Below are 14,035 nucleotides of genomic sequence, written 5' to 3' on the forward strand. Positions count from 1 at the left end.
AGTACTAGTGTAAGACAACAGATATTATGATTCTCTCTATGTTTGAAATGAGACAGTCCTTTGACAAACTATATATTTATATATGCGCTTCAAATTGTATAAAAATTATACTAAATTAATTATTTTATTAAATACTTACTTTTTTTCGAAAAAAAAAAACTTTTGGGTTGTTTCTACTCAGAATCACGAGGACTATCGATTTAAAAAGAAAAAAAAATATCAAAAACAATACAAAAGGTAATCACAGTCTATATCCCGGTCAATATAAGTCTAATAATAAAAAGTACTTTCACCGCAAAATAAAAGACGTTGATGCAATGATTACTCTGCAAAACTAGCAAAAACTTAGTTAATCTGTGGTGGGGACGGTCTAGGTCTGAAAATGAATTTATTTATGAATACTTCGTTTAGTCGCAGACGAGGTCGAGCGTTTTTGGAGTTTCAATTTATGTAATTTGTGTCGAGGATTAAATTTGTAGGTGTCCTTTCAAATAATTTCATGTTTAGAATATAGGAGTTACTTGATAAAATTGTTGATTTCTTATTATTGTTACATTCTTTTTCACGAAACTTCAAGTTCTCACTCAATCCAAAAAGTTACATTTGATATTGACCACAATGGGGATGAAAAAATAAATAAAAAGGTGTGTGCGTGTAATCTTTACGCGCGATTGAGGGAAAACTTCTCTGACGATGACGTTTATCGCTATGTTGGCACTTTGACGTGTGACCTATTGTGCGTGTGTCACTACTGAGCGTTACTTCCGTCAGAAAAAAACTGAGTTACCCTCTAGTCGCGCCTAAAGAAGTTTTACTTCAAAAATATTAGTGTAGAGTAACGTTGTATAGTAAACGTATCTACGTCTTTAAACTCGTCAGACCCAATGTGCATTACAATATACACTACGTTAAAATCTAATTGGGACCTTTCGTTAACCAGATAAACTACCATTTCTTTTATTTCTTTCTTTTTTTCTCAAACTGTAGTGTATACTAGACATAGTTATGTATGTAGCTCATAGGATATATATAAGAACCATTTACGTAAGTATGCAGAGCAGTAATAAAGCATCGTTTAAGCTGAACACTCGTTTCTACTCAACCTTACATGGCGACCCTGCCATATACGGTGTCGCGCGTGCGGTCAGTCACCGAGTGACGATTATTACAATGTAAAAATATAGCTCAAGTGGACAGTCCATAGAACAATAAAATAACGTAATGTTGCTTCTCATGGTTAAATGGTTACGCTGTTGCTGATTCACCTTACGTCATGGGGGCTACAAAATTAAAAGAAGAGGTGAACGTAATTAAGACGAAAGTGAAGGACCCGCGCCAAATCGCCTTTTCATACAAACGTAGACCAAATTTTCCTCTCTGGGTATTAACATTACTGAAAATATTTTAACACCATTTGTTGTATATCAACCATAGCTATGCCCCTACGTTTAATTTTTTTCTAATTTTAAATTATTATAAGAGTTAGAAGCATTTAAAAGTTTGTATGATCTTTTTTCGCTCCTAATTTTTAAAATAATCAAAAAACCGAAAAATGTATCAAACATGGCATAGCTATGGTTAATATGTAAAATAGAGAGTAAAATGGGGACTACGTTTGTCTTACTTACGGCCGTCCCCTTTCCTCTTAATTCCCAATTGACTATACTACAAGGCTTCAATTAAAATAAGTTTTTGGCAAAAATTACATTTTTGGTACAAGCTTTTATCGCTGACTGTACTTCTTCTCCACAGGCATCTAATAAAATAAAATAAAATAAAAAAATAAAAATTATTTATTTTCAGACAGTTACAGTCCATAGTTGTTAGTATTAACTTACTAATACTCATCGAGACAATTCTAAAAACCCCAAACACAATTATGCGTTGCGTTGTTTTATCACAGAGTTCCTATAACCACCTCCTGTCTTCATCATCAGATCAGCTCGATGGTACCATAATATTGCATTGTCACCCGACTTGCATGCGTATGCAAATTTTCAGCTTCATCGGAAACCGGGAAGATGGTTAAATTAGTTACCTTAGATTCCATTACATAGTTACATACAGGTCGACATAATAAAAGCGTGTTAATTAGAACATTTTTGTATGGTGGGTCTTATGAGATTAAAACAAAACATATTATTATAATAAAAGTTCAAACCCACAAATTCATTACCCACTACTCCAACTAGTAAATTGAACTTTCCAAACATAATATCTACTCATTACAGTATAATATGAGATGTTTATCTCTCAAACCATACCCGCGAAGTAAAATTACCTACACACGATTCTACACCGTAACATTATAACCACAAAACTCAATTTCATCTAACACTTACTCAACAAACTCCAAACGTAAATTCGATAACCACAATCCAGTTAATTTAAGACTTTAACTATATTGTGTTATGGTTCAAATTGATTTGGCGGTTATGACGATCGATTTTGATAGGTGGTTGGTGTAAGAGCGTTTTCACATTACCCGATCCGATATCGGATATCGGGTGGAAGTATAATGTATAGCATACTAGCTTTTGCCCGCGACTTCGTCTGCGTGGACTTAGTTGTCAGCAGCTAAAATAAGTATAGCGCCTGGAAAAATTATCATAGCAATCATTCAATTTGAGCATATTATGCACACAAATTAGCAGGCACTTCATTAATTATCTCAATTCCACCCCGCTTTTAACCTTCTTAAGGGATGATTTTCGGGATAAAAACTATCCTATGTCCTGCTCAGGGACTCGACCTATCTCTATGCCAAATTTCATCTAAATCGATTCAGCGGTTTAAGCGTGAAGAGGGAACACACAGACAGAAAGACAGACAGACAGACTTTCGCATTTATAATATTAGTACGGATGTGTTTTTAGGTATTTATTGGAGTTTACTCATTAATAATCGATTTTCATATATAAGCCCGGGGTATGAACATTTATGGGAGTAAAATCAAATGTCACATGTCATGTCACACGTTACAGGCTACGTTATCCCCAAGCAACAGCTGTATGGAAACAGTTTATTTATTCAATGTAAACAACAACTGTCAATTTTTCGGAGTTTTCATCTTATTTTGTATTTTATAATCTTCTAAAAGAATAAACTCCAGTCTTGCATCGGAGCTGACAAACACACAATTTGAGGACTCGTCATTGCTAAAAAAATATAAGTAACCTGAACAAGGCGGACTTCATGCCATAGGGCACTCTCTAACAACTGTTCTCATAGAAGCCATCCGACATTCGATATCGCATTGATACTTCAGACAAGTTCCCCCGTTAGCTGTCGGACTTACTGATAATTTTAGTTCGTGTGGAATTATGTAGGCATTATGTAGGCTGTAGTGTGCGTGACCGCTGTAGGGGGCGCGGCGATATGTAGGATCCTACATCCGATAACGGATCAGACAGTGTAAAATCGCTCTAAGGCCGTGATACTTGCTTGGCAAAGGGGAGACTGGGGTGTTCTGTTCCGTTAATTAGTCAAATTAGCGCGGGTCGGGGTTCGGAAGGAAAATTAAGTAATTACTTGAGGGACAATAATGTTTTTAGAGTTTTGTCGAGGTCTTGTTAGTAATATATTGGTTTGGATAACAAATATAATGTACAAGATTAACACCATTAATTGTATTCGAGCTAGTTTGCAATTTAGGTTTTTTAGGTCTTTCTTTACTTGATAGTTAAAGATAAAATAATAAATGAACGCCGGTTTTCTCGGCGCGCGCGCAGCGAGCGACGCGGCGCGCGGCAGCGGCAGTACGCAACACACGGTCGTCGTGAACGCTGCTCGCACTATTAGTGCTTGAGAAAGGAGACCTAGGCTCTCCGAAACATGTCGCGCGAGTGACTAAAACAAGTGAGTCTAAACCGTAAAATGATTTAATATTAGTATGTCTCACAACAGTTTAAATTCGATAAATGAACTTCGTTAGTATAGGTGTAGATGTATTCTTTTAAAATGTCTGAATGTTACTTAAGAGCTTTTTGTACCATTCGGACATTTTAACAAATCTAACTATAATAGTGAGCTTGATTCAGATTTAACAATTGGTTATGGTTTCCAGTTATATTAAAACCAATTCAAGACCATAACAAATTTTAAAATCTGAATTGGGCTCATTAAGAGCAGTGGCCCCATTCGAACAATGCTTATAAGATGTCACAGCGATACGATATAAATCTGTCAGTGTGACAGTATCGCTGTGACATCTTATAAGCATTGTTAGAATTACGGGTATCAATCATTAGAATTAGCCTCATGCATGAAGTCATAGAGTAACTTATACTAGAGCGGTACTGTCATAGTAAATTTTGTAACCCCAGTAAATTCACTGCCATCTGTCGACACACTTTAAAACTAAAAATAAATATTTATAAAAATATGATAAAATGTATTTAAATATGGATAAATGATTTTTTTTATTTGAATTAATTATTTTTATGATTTTGATCCATGTTCTTTCACTGATATGCGTTAAAATTATAAATAACAAACGAAACCATCAACGCCCTCTATACGAGTGTAGGCCAAAACTAGTGGCGCCCTCTGATCGAGAATCAAATTTTCGTGATTTTCGAGGCACGTTTTTTCCTTAGACTGTATCCATCTATTACGGAGTTATATCTATCTTTGATGAAGTTTATATTTGAACGAAATATTTTTTATTCGTATGTTTGTTACCGTTATATTATGTTACAAATGCATTTCCGTTATTAAATTATCATTTAATTGCTTAAAATAATAAATAAATAGTACAAAAATTTGCCCGCGAAAAGCTAAACGCGCGAAACGTCACGTGATGTCACGTGTTCGACAGATTAGTTCACATAAGTGTCATTAAGCAAACGTCAGTTGGACCGTCCAACGTGTGACGTCATCACGCTCTGTCGAATTCGCGCTAAAAAGTATGAGCGTTTCAACCGCTCAAAATCGTTCAACATTTTAAATTTTTTTTTTTATAAAATAATGTCAAGGTTTACAAAAGTATTTTTATTTTTTCCGGTGTTCAAGCGATTTAAATTATAATTACAAAAATTAAAAAAAAAAACATGTATGTTGCTAATTTAGATCCTGTCCACGCGTAGCACATAAAGAGTGCTACGAGGGTGCTACGCGGCGTAGCGCTACGAAAGCACCCGCCATAATGAAAACATTACTCACGGGCGGAGGGGACCGCGGGATTGCAGTTTTTGTGCTACTGGTACCATGTTATATTATTATTGCTATTGTATTGATTTAGTTCTGTGCTATTGTATATTTAAGGGGCAAGCACTGGTGGCCTAGCGGTAAGAGCGTGCGACTTTCAATCCAGAGGTTGTGGGTTCAAACCCCGGCTCGTACTAATGAGTTTTCGGAACTTATGTACGAAATATCATTTGATATTTACCATTCGCTTTTCAGTGAAGGAACACATCGTGAGGAAACCAGACTAATCCTAACAAGGCCTATTTCCCCCTCTGGGTTGGAAGGTCAGATGGCAGTTAGAACAAAAATTTGACAGTTCCGAACAACTGACAGGCCGATATCGTCCGGCGGACTGGTAATCAGTGGGGCCCTTTATTGCGAGGGATGTGAGATGCAATATATCAAGAAAAAACTAGTATTTTTTACTTATTCAGCGCTAATCATAAATAAAATACAAAGAGGTGGGCTTTTTCTAGAGATACTAATTATTTCTTGTAGAGTAAACAAAATATAGGCCATTATGTGTTTAACTGAGTATTTATAAAACATGCATTTATACTAAAAAAAATGAATGATTATTTGATCCCAGTTGGTCGTTGAATAAAGAATTTATTTATTTAATTTTTAAGTCTAATTCATAGACATTAGTATATACAAGTAGTTATAGACGCGCCACCGAGCGACCGGGGTTAAAGAAAGAATATTCATATAAAATTTGGGCAGCATAGGATTTTTTCTCTCACTCTTATAAATTTCGGTATTTCGCCATCGCCTCCTACCTATGATGCCATGTCGGTGATAAGGACAAAGCATGGCACTATTTTCTCTTTCCTCTTATAAGAATCGCAATAAGACTATCTTTCTCTATCAAAGAGTGTCAGGCCCTTGGTCTAATAGTGTTTGGAATTGAATGCTACTATATGGACTAATAATCATGAAATCATAAAAATATCCATAGCCATCAAATCTATTTAAATAAAAGCCAACATAAACGACGTCTGTGTAATGTGACCATTAAAATATTAAAGAAAGACTTGAAAAACACTAAGGTATTTGATAATGTTGAAAAGTAATAGGAGACTCGTTAAATTATCACGACCATTTGACCCGCACCTAAGAGGGGGACCTCTGAGGCGGACGTCTCAATCGAAGGGAGAATTAATTTGACTTCAAAATTTACGTTCTCAATCCGACGAGATTTTTAGGGTTCCGTACCCAAAGGGTAAAAACGGGACAGTACAGTATTCCGTGACCACAGCTAGTGCAACCTGGCTAAAACGTCGGAAAAAAGGTAAAATAATTAAATTTAATCGCGTTAGACCCGTTAGTGACATCAAAGAGGATATAATAAGATAGAGCGGTACTGTCATAACCACACAGTAAATTCACTGCCATCTATCGACACACTTTAAAACTAAAAATGAAGATATATAAAGATACGATAAAATGTATTTAAATATGGATAAATGTTTTTTTATAATATGGAAAAAAAAAATTGCATTTATTATTTTTATGATTTTGACTCATGTTCTTTCACTGATATGCGTTAAAATTGTTAAGTAACAAACTAAACCGTCAACGCCATCTATACGACAGTAGGCCAAAGCTAGTAGCGCCCTCTGATCGAGAATCAAATTTTCTTGATTTTCGAGGCAAGTTTTTTTCTTAGACTGTATACATCTATTACGGAGTTATAACTATCTTTGGTGACAATAATATTCAAAGTACCTGTCACTTCTGTCAACACTTCATTTTCTCCACAGACCTAAAATTTATGCTTACGCATAAAGACAGCTGAAGTGTGGGAAAGGGAACATTTTCTCACCGCTTTGCAATTTTCTTGCATCTCCGTATTTACAACCGATTAATCAGCCTTTAGAAATTTCAGGGATACTCAGTAATTGAAGCAAAAAAGCTACTATTAAAGTGCATGATGCACCTATCATATTCAGAGAAAGAGAACCTCATAAGGATACCTTATTGATACACGCTTGCATACTCATATGAACACAAACATACGCATCTATCCCGCGCAAGACACATACACACACAAACATACTTACATTTTATTCTATCCTAATATTCTACTCTGTCAAGTTAAAAGTCCACACACACACACACACACACACACACACACACACACACACACACACACACACACACACACACACACACACACACACACACACACACACACACACACACACACACACACACACACACACACACACACACACACACACACACACACACACACACACAACATACTTACAATTTATTCTATCCTAATATTCTACTCTGTCAAGTTAAGAGTCCACACACACACACACATACTTACATTTTATTCTATCCTAATATTCTACTCTGTCAAATTAAGTCATCAACTTTCTTTATTTTATCTTGTCTTTATTTCTCTTCTTTCACTGTATTCAAGTCTAGCATTATTATTTAGTCTTACTATTAAGACTTATTGAAGAAAGAAAGAAAAAAGAAAATACATTTATGGAAAAGGAAATATACAGACAAAAAAAAACATTGGACGCTAAAATAGGACCTCACTCGGCATAATGCCGCGGTAATCCGTGGCGCTGGTTTTCAGCGGGGACCTGACTTAAATCTATGAGTTGGTTTAAAACTATTGCAATAACTAATGTACATATCTTTCGTTAAGCTCTCTAATATTACTTTCTGTAATAATATTTCATTCAAACTTGTTAATCGTTTTTAGCTATTTAAGAATTCAGAATTACTTGATATTACAAATTTTCTTTACAGGACAGGCATTGCCTAGTGTGGAGGTCAGTAAAATCTGTATCCAAGTGAATATTTGCCGGAAAAAAAAAGAAAAAAAAAATACGATTGTTATCTTGGCTAGTCTACCCCGGTTTATTTTATTAATGCAGATAATTACATAGACCAACCAATTGTTATGTAATCTTGATCAAAAAGCATGTTCGAGTCAAGAGCCCTTACCTTACCCCCTCATACACACGGCAAGTTTAATTAGACAAAAAGGGAGCAAACAAAAGTCCCTTGTAGGGTTCAGGTGCCCGGTCGATAGGATCAGCTCTTGAAACAACGTCGTGACGTTTGTACAATGAATCATCATGGTGTGAGCATCGATGGGATTCTAAATTCAGATATATCGAGTTTAAATAGTGGTAGCGAATGTGACATGATATATAAAAAACCGGATAAGTGCGAGTCGGACTCGCGCACGAAGGGTTCCGTACCATTACGGATAAAAACAGCAGCAAAATCACGTTTGTTGTATGGGAGCCCCATTTAAATATTTATATTATTCTGTTTTTAGTATTTGTTGTTATAGCGGCAACAGAAATACATCATCTGTGAAAATTTCAACTGTCTAGCTATCACGGTACATGAGATACAGCCTGGTGACAGACAGACAGACAGACGGACAGACGGACAGCGGAGTCTTAGTAATAGGGTCCCGTTTTAACCCTTTCGCTACGGAACCCTAAAAACCGGACAAGTACGAGTCGGACTCGCCCACCGAGGGTTCCGTACTTCTAAGTATTTGTTGTTGTAGCGGCAACAGAAATATCTGTGAAAATTTCAACTGTCTAGCTATCACGGTTCAAGAGATACAGCCTAGTGACAGACAGAAGGACAGACGGACAGCGGAGTCTTAGTAATAGGGTCCCGTTTTTACCCTTTGGGTACGGAACCCTAAAAATCAACCATAATATGTTCGAGTTAGACCAAGAAAAGTCTGCAACGATTTGGATAGCACATGCAGTACAAGTGTTATTTTAAACGTCAAACTTCTATGAAATTATGACGTATAAATAACACTTGCACTGCGTCCTGACGGAAAGGTTCTTATGCATATGAATCATAAGGCCCCTTTCTGATGGAAAGCCACAAATAAGCACCTTTTGTTAAGCGTTACGCATTCAACATCAGTGACATTCTGTTTCGTAGGTGATCGGCCTGTCAGTTGTTCGAAACTGTCAAATTTTTGTTCTAACTGACAGGCCGATATCGGCCGGCGGACTGATAGTCAGTGGGCCCCTTTAAAACTAGCTCTTAATTTGAAATATAAAGTAGGAACATAATTAACCGTCGTTATATTTAATTAGTTCAGTAATTAACTTATAAATATTTCAGCAAAAAACACACTAGAGGTCCTAGGGCCCTAATCAAAACAAGCTTACAAAAAAATTGGTAAGTATTTTCTTGGCACGAAAAAGAAAAGATTCTATCGTCGCAATAATACGCTCGCAAAAAGTGTCATTAGTCGCGCAAGAAACAAAATGGCTGAAAACTTTATTCCCGGCCTGGGTGGTGTTATATAATATACTAACGTTGACACAGTATGTTGATTCGAACATTGATGTAGCGCTAGTGTAAATAAAAACGCGTGAAGTAAAACGCAGATGGTGGGTTGAAACCACTCGTACCAATAAATTTCTAGGAACTTAAGTAAAAAACATCAATTGATATTTGGATTTCTTTGAGCCGGGCGGCAGGCACCCTTTCGCTCGTTATTGGGCTGGTGCGTACAGTGGCCATCAGATGTATCGGAGCGGCCGAGGTTCTCACAAATATCTCATACTCATACTTTATTGGTAATATAAATTACAGGTCAAGATTTATGTACATTAGATTTATGTACTTATCTAAACACGCCTCTATTTTCAAGGCGCTAGAGTGCGTGTTCAGATATTTTTGAGCACCTCAGGCGCTGTGATATATCTGATGGCGACTGTACTGTGTACGAATTTGTCACATATTCTTCGAAATAATGTGCGGGGAGTTGGGTGCATTTCACCTATAAAAATGACACGTATTTGCATTTTTGCTTTTGCTGCGTCTACCTCAAATATGATCTGTGGCTCATATAACTAAACAAAAATACACTGCACATTATGTGGCAATAAACGATCCTGATTTTTATTTATTATTATTAAGAGCTATTGGTCCATGAAACACCTCATGAAGGGAGACCTACCTCTATCACTCAAACGTAGGCTCATGGACATGTGCATACTTCCAGTCCTCACCTACGGTGCTCAGACTTGGTCTCTGACGGAAGCTCAGAAGTAGAAACTCGGGGTTTGTCAGAGAGGTATGGAGCGCAGCATATTAGGTGTGAAACTCGGGGATCGCATCCGGAACACCACGCTGCGCTCTAAAACCCAAATAATAGATGTAGCTCGGAAAGCGGACAAGTTAAAGTGGGACTGGGCTGGTCATGTCTGCCGCATGCCGAATGACTTGTGGGCCAAAATAACCACAGAGTGGGTGCCCCATGAGTCAAACCGGGGATCCGGCAGACCTCGTCGGCGATGGCGGGATAACTTGGACTCCTTTTTGAGCGACTGGCCAGATGTAGCTCAAAACCGGGAGGAGTGGAAGAAGAGGGGGGAGGCCTTTGCCCAGCAGTGGGACACAATAGGCTCGTAATAATAATAATATTTTTATTTATATATCCTCAGCACGGTAAAACGAGGTACTTATGTGCCTAGCGGTGACGCGTATTGATACGTATACCCTAACAGCGTTCATGTGATCACTAGCTATAGAATGCTCTTTGTAAGACCTTATATAACACATGATTATAAATGCAATAAATGATTATGATTACGAGTAATACTCGTAGTGACGAGGGAGGTATGTTTGTTGTGTAAATAATCTGAAGTCAATCAACTGGAATATACTTACCTTGTGTAAGGTTTAACACGGGGCGGGTGTGTCGGGCGGGTTTTTCCATTCGAAACGAAGTTCTTTGTAGACGAATAGTTTGCTGAGTCATCTATTTTTAACGAATTTGGAAGTCCTTAAACAGGCTCAGGTCCCAAGTTGGTCGATGTAAGCAAAACATGGCCAGATGGGGACTGCTCCGTGGCCCCTCGACTCAGTGTACCTGCGACACAGCAACGCAAACCATGGCACATCTACTGGCGTGCCCCGCATGCCCACATCACTGCTCGGAACTGGATCTGAGGGACGCGACAGCCAGGGCTGTCAACACCGCTGCCTACTGGGCATCCATCGAATAGAAGTAGGGGTGGAGCCACGACACGAAAAGAAGAAGAACGAACTCTTCCTTGTTCGGAAAACCTTTTACTGAACGTGTACGTAGGCGTCAGGTTTTGTAAATGATTAAGGTAGTTGAAAATATGAATTAGATTATATATATGGGCGTGGAATACGATATATACCTATAGAACATTCACTAACAAATAAATCATAAATCAAACAAATATTATGCGTCAAACCTACATCGACCTAGTCCCGCAGTAAGCTTATATCATGTGCTAGGGTTGATGACAATGATGACGCGCCTGAGGCCACGCAGAGACCGGAAATTTCGGTAAAGATAGGGGCGAACAAAACGCCCTCGGCACCTATGGGTATATTCGCTACTTAAAAATATGTTTTTTTTAACGTGTCTATAAAGTGTCTCACTGCTGGTCAAAGGATTGACTGCAGCATCCGTGAACTTGCTGAGAAATGCGTCCGTCGTCCCGCCATCTCCTCTTAAGCCCATGCCGGCGTGTACATTGTGGGCATTGTGGGCATCCATCGTACATGGCCTACCCAGTCCCACTTTAGCCTGGCGGTTTTGACTCCAACGTCGAAGATGCCTGTTTTGGTGCGCAACGTAGTGTTATGGATCCGGTCTATGCTTTTCACCCCAAGCGTGTTGCGATCCATATGGCTCTGGCAAACCTTCAGTTTGGTCTTTTGTAAGGGATACTTAATAAATATAATCCTAAATATGATACTTAAGAAAAAGGGGACTACGTCGCGTGACTCACGTGACCGATTCTCAGCCACACTTATCCCTCAGCTACACTTATCCGTATTAACCTTACGGAATCATTGAGCTATATCTAGGTATAAGCTGTCACAAAGGCATCGAGCAAGTAATGTGATGATAATGCGTTGTCAACCCTCCCCTCCCCACGTCGTTCCCCCCTCTGGGTTGGAAGGTCAGATGGCAGTCGCTTTCGTAAAAACTAGTGCGTCACGTCAATTCTTAGGATTAGTTGTCAAGCGGACCCCAGGCTCCCAGGAGCCGTGGCAAAATGCCGGGATAACGCGAGGAAGAAGATAGAGAATGCGTCGTTAACTAGGATTCCCCCGGGTCTGAGGTGTGGTTTGATTTTATATTTATTCAAACCAGCCGAAGTTTATCCCAATCTAACGACAAAAATTCACAACTATATAAAAATCGGCCCATTAACTAACCCATTTCCGCTGCCCCTAAGTGTACATACCTAACTTGATTACGTACCCGCGCAGTGTTCACACACCACACACTGAATTCTAATTAAACTCGTGTTGTAAAAAACATGAATAAATTTATTCCGAGAATAAGAACTAGATAAAACATAGATAATAATGTCCGGGAAAAATTATGTTCACGTTGTTTTGAAAACCTAATTTACTTTCGTTTTAAAAAGGTTTAACGTTGGTATAAATATTGCTAGAATAATTAAATCGTGTTTGGTTCCGTGTTTTCTAAATGTTGAAGTCTTTAATTTCAGAACGAATTTCAGAATGTTATCTCTTGTATTAGATTTTCATTTTATTTCATTAAATTTGCATAAATAGTAAAATTCACAAACAATAGAAGAATAAAGATCTTAAATATATTTGTATTCATAATGCTAACCACAAAAAACATTTCCTTGATCCCAATCCAAATATGTTTTTCAATTTATCCGGGATTCAAAACAGCTCTCACAGAAAAAATTACAACTTTGCTCTCGTGTTACTCTAATAACTAGGTATTTTATGTTACACGAGAAAAAACAAGACCTGGGCCGTGTTGCGTAATAAACTATAACTAATATTACAAGCGGAGCTCCTTTTTAAGTGAAATTAAAAAAGGAGTTCCGCTTGTAATATTAGTTGTAGTTTATTATGCAACACGGCCCTGCTATCATTTTAACTAAAAAGCTGTTATAAGTATTATTTATTGAATTTGATCTTACCCACGTTTGTCGATAATTTATTGAGATAAATGCCTCTATTTGGCACGAATGAAGTAAATTGTGATACATATCACGTCCCTCGTTATCGTTGTGCTTCGTCATAGTGAATCGTTTATCGAACCCATCTCGCGTGGCTAGGAAATTAGATGTTTTCGAAGAATGAATTTCCAGCGAGTAGGAAATTGTTTTAATACCCTCATTTGGTCCTAAATGCGTGTAAACCGAGTTTGCGCAATTCCAGGTGTGCATAATTTTTTCCCCACACCAGCTGGTAAAGGATCTCTTGATTGTTCAAACTGATAAGAAAGGTGCATTTTATTCACATGTGAGGCAAAGTAAACTAATGCAAATTTTGAGTTGTTTTCTTATGTTCGCTGGTTGAATTGACTTTTAAATGATGAATTTGAATGATTCATTTTGAATCCATTTGCTTTGATTTTATTTTGATATTTTACAGTTAGTATTTTCCTTGGGTTGGTGTGATGAAAAATTTCGTGTTTCTCTCGGTGGCAAAATTTGTTTAACCCTCGTGCCTTGAAACCCTCGCAACGCTCAAGATTCTATTTTGGAATATATCGCTTGCTCGGGTATCAATATTAGCACGAGAGGCTAAACAACAACTTTGCCCCCTTGTAAAACTGTCTCTCTTTTTCAGTTTTTAGCTTGAAGCTCGTAAACAGTACGTTCGATGGGAAATGTAATACTAACCCAACATTTAAGACAGTTAAATTTTGCGTCGAATGAGCATCAAAAACTTCAAATTCGGTTTAGTGTTATATAATTGATAAAGGGTCAAATATAAGTAACTAAAACCTTAAAATTCTTTTCAAAGCTAAAAATATCATAGACTACAAACAACAGCAGACACAAAACTT

The sequence above is a fragment of the Cydia strobilella genome, chromosome 2 (assembly GCF_947568885.1).
Source record: "Cydia strobilella chromosome 2, ilCydStro3.1, whole genome shotgun sequence".
Taxonomy (NCBI): Eukaryota; Metazoa; Arthropoda; class Insecta; order Lepidoptera; family Tortricidae; genus Cydia; species Cydia strobilella.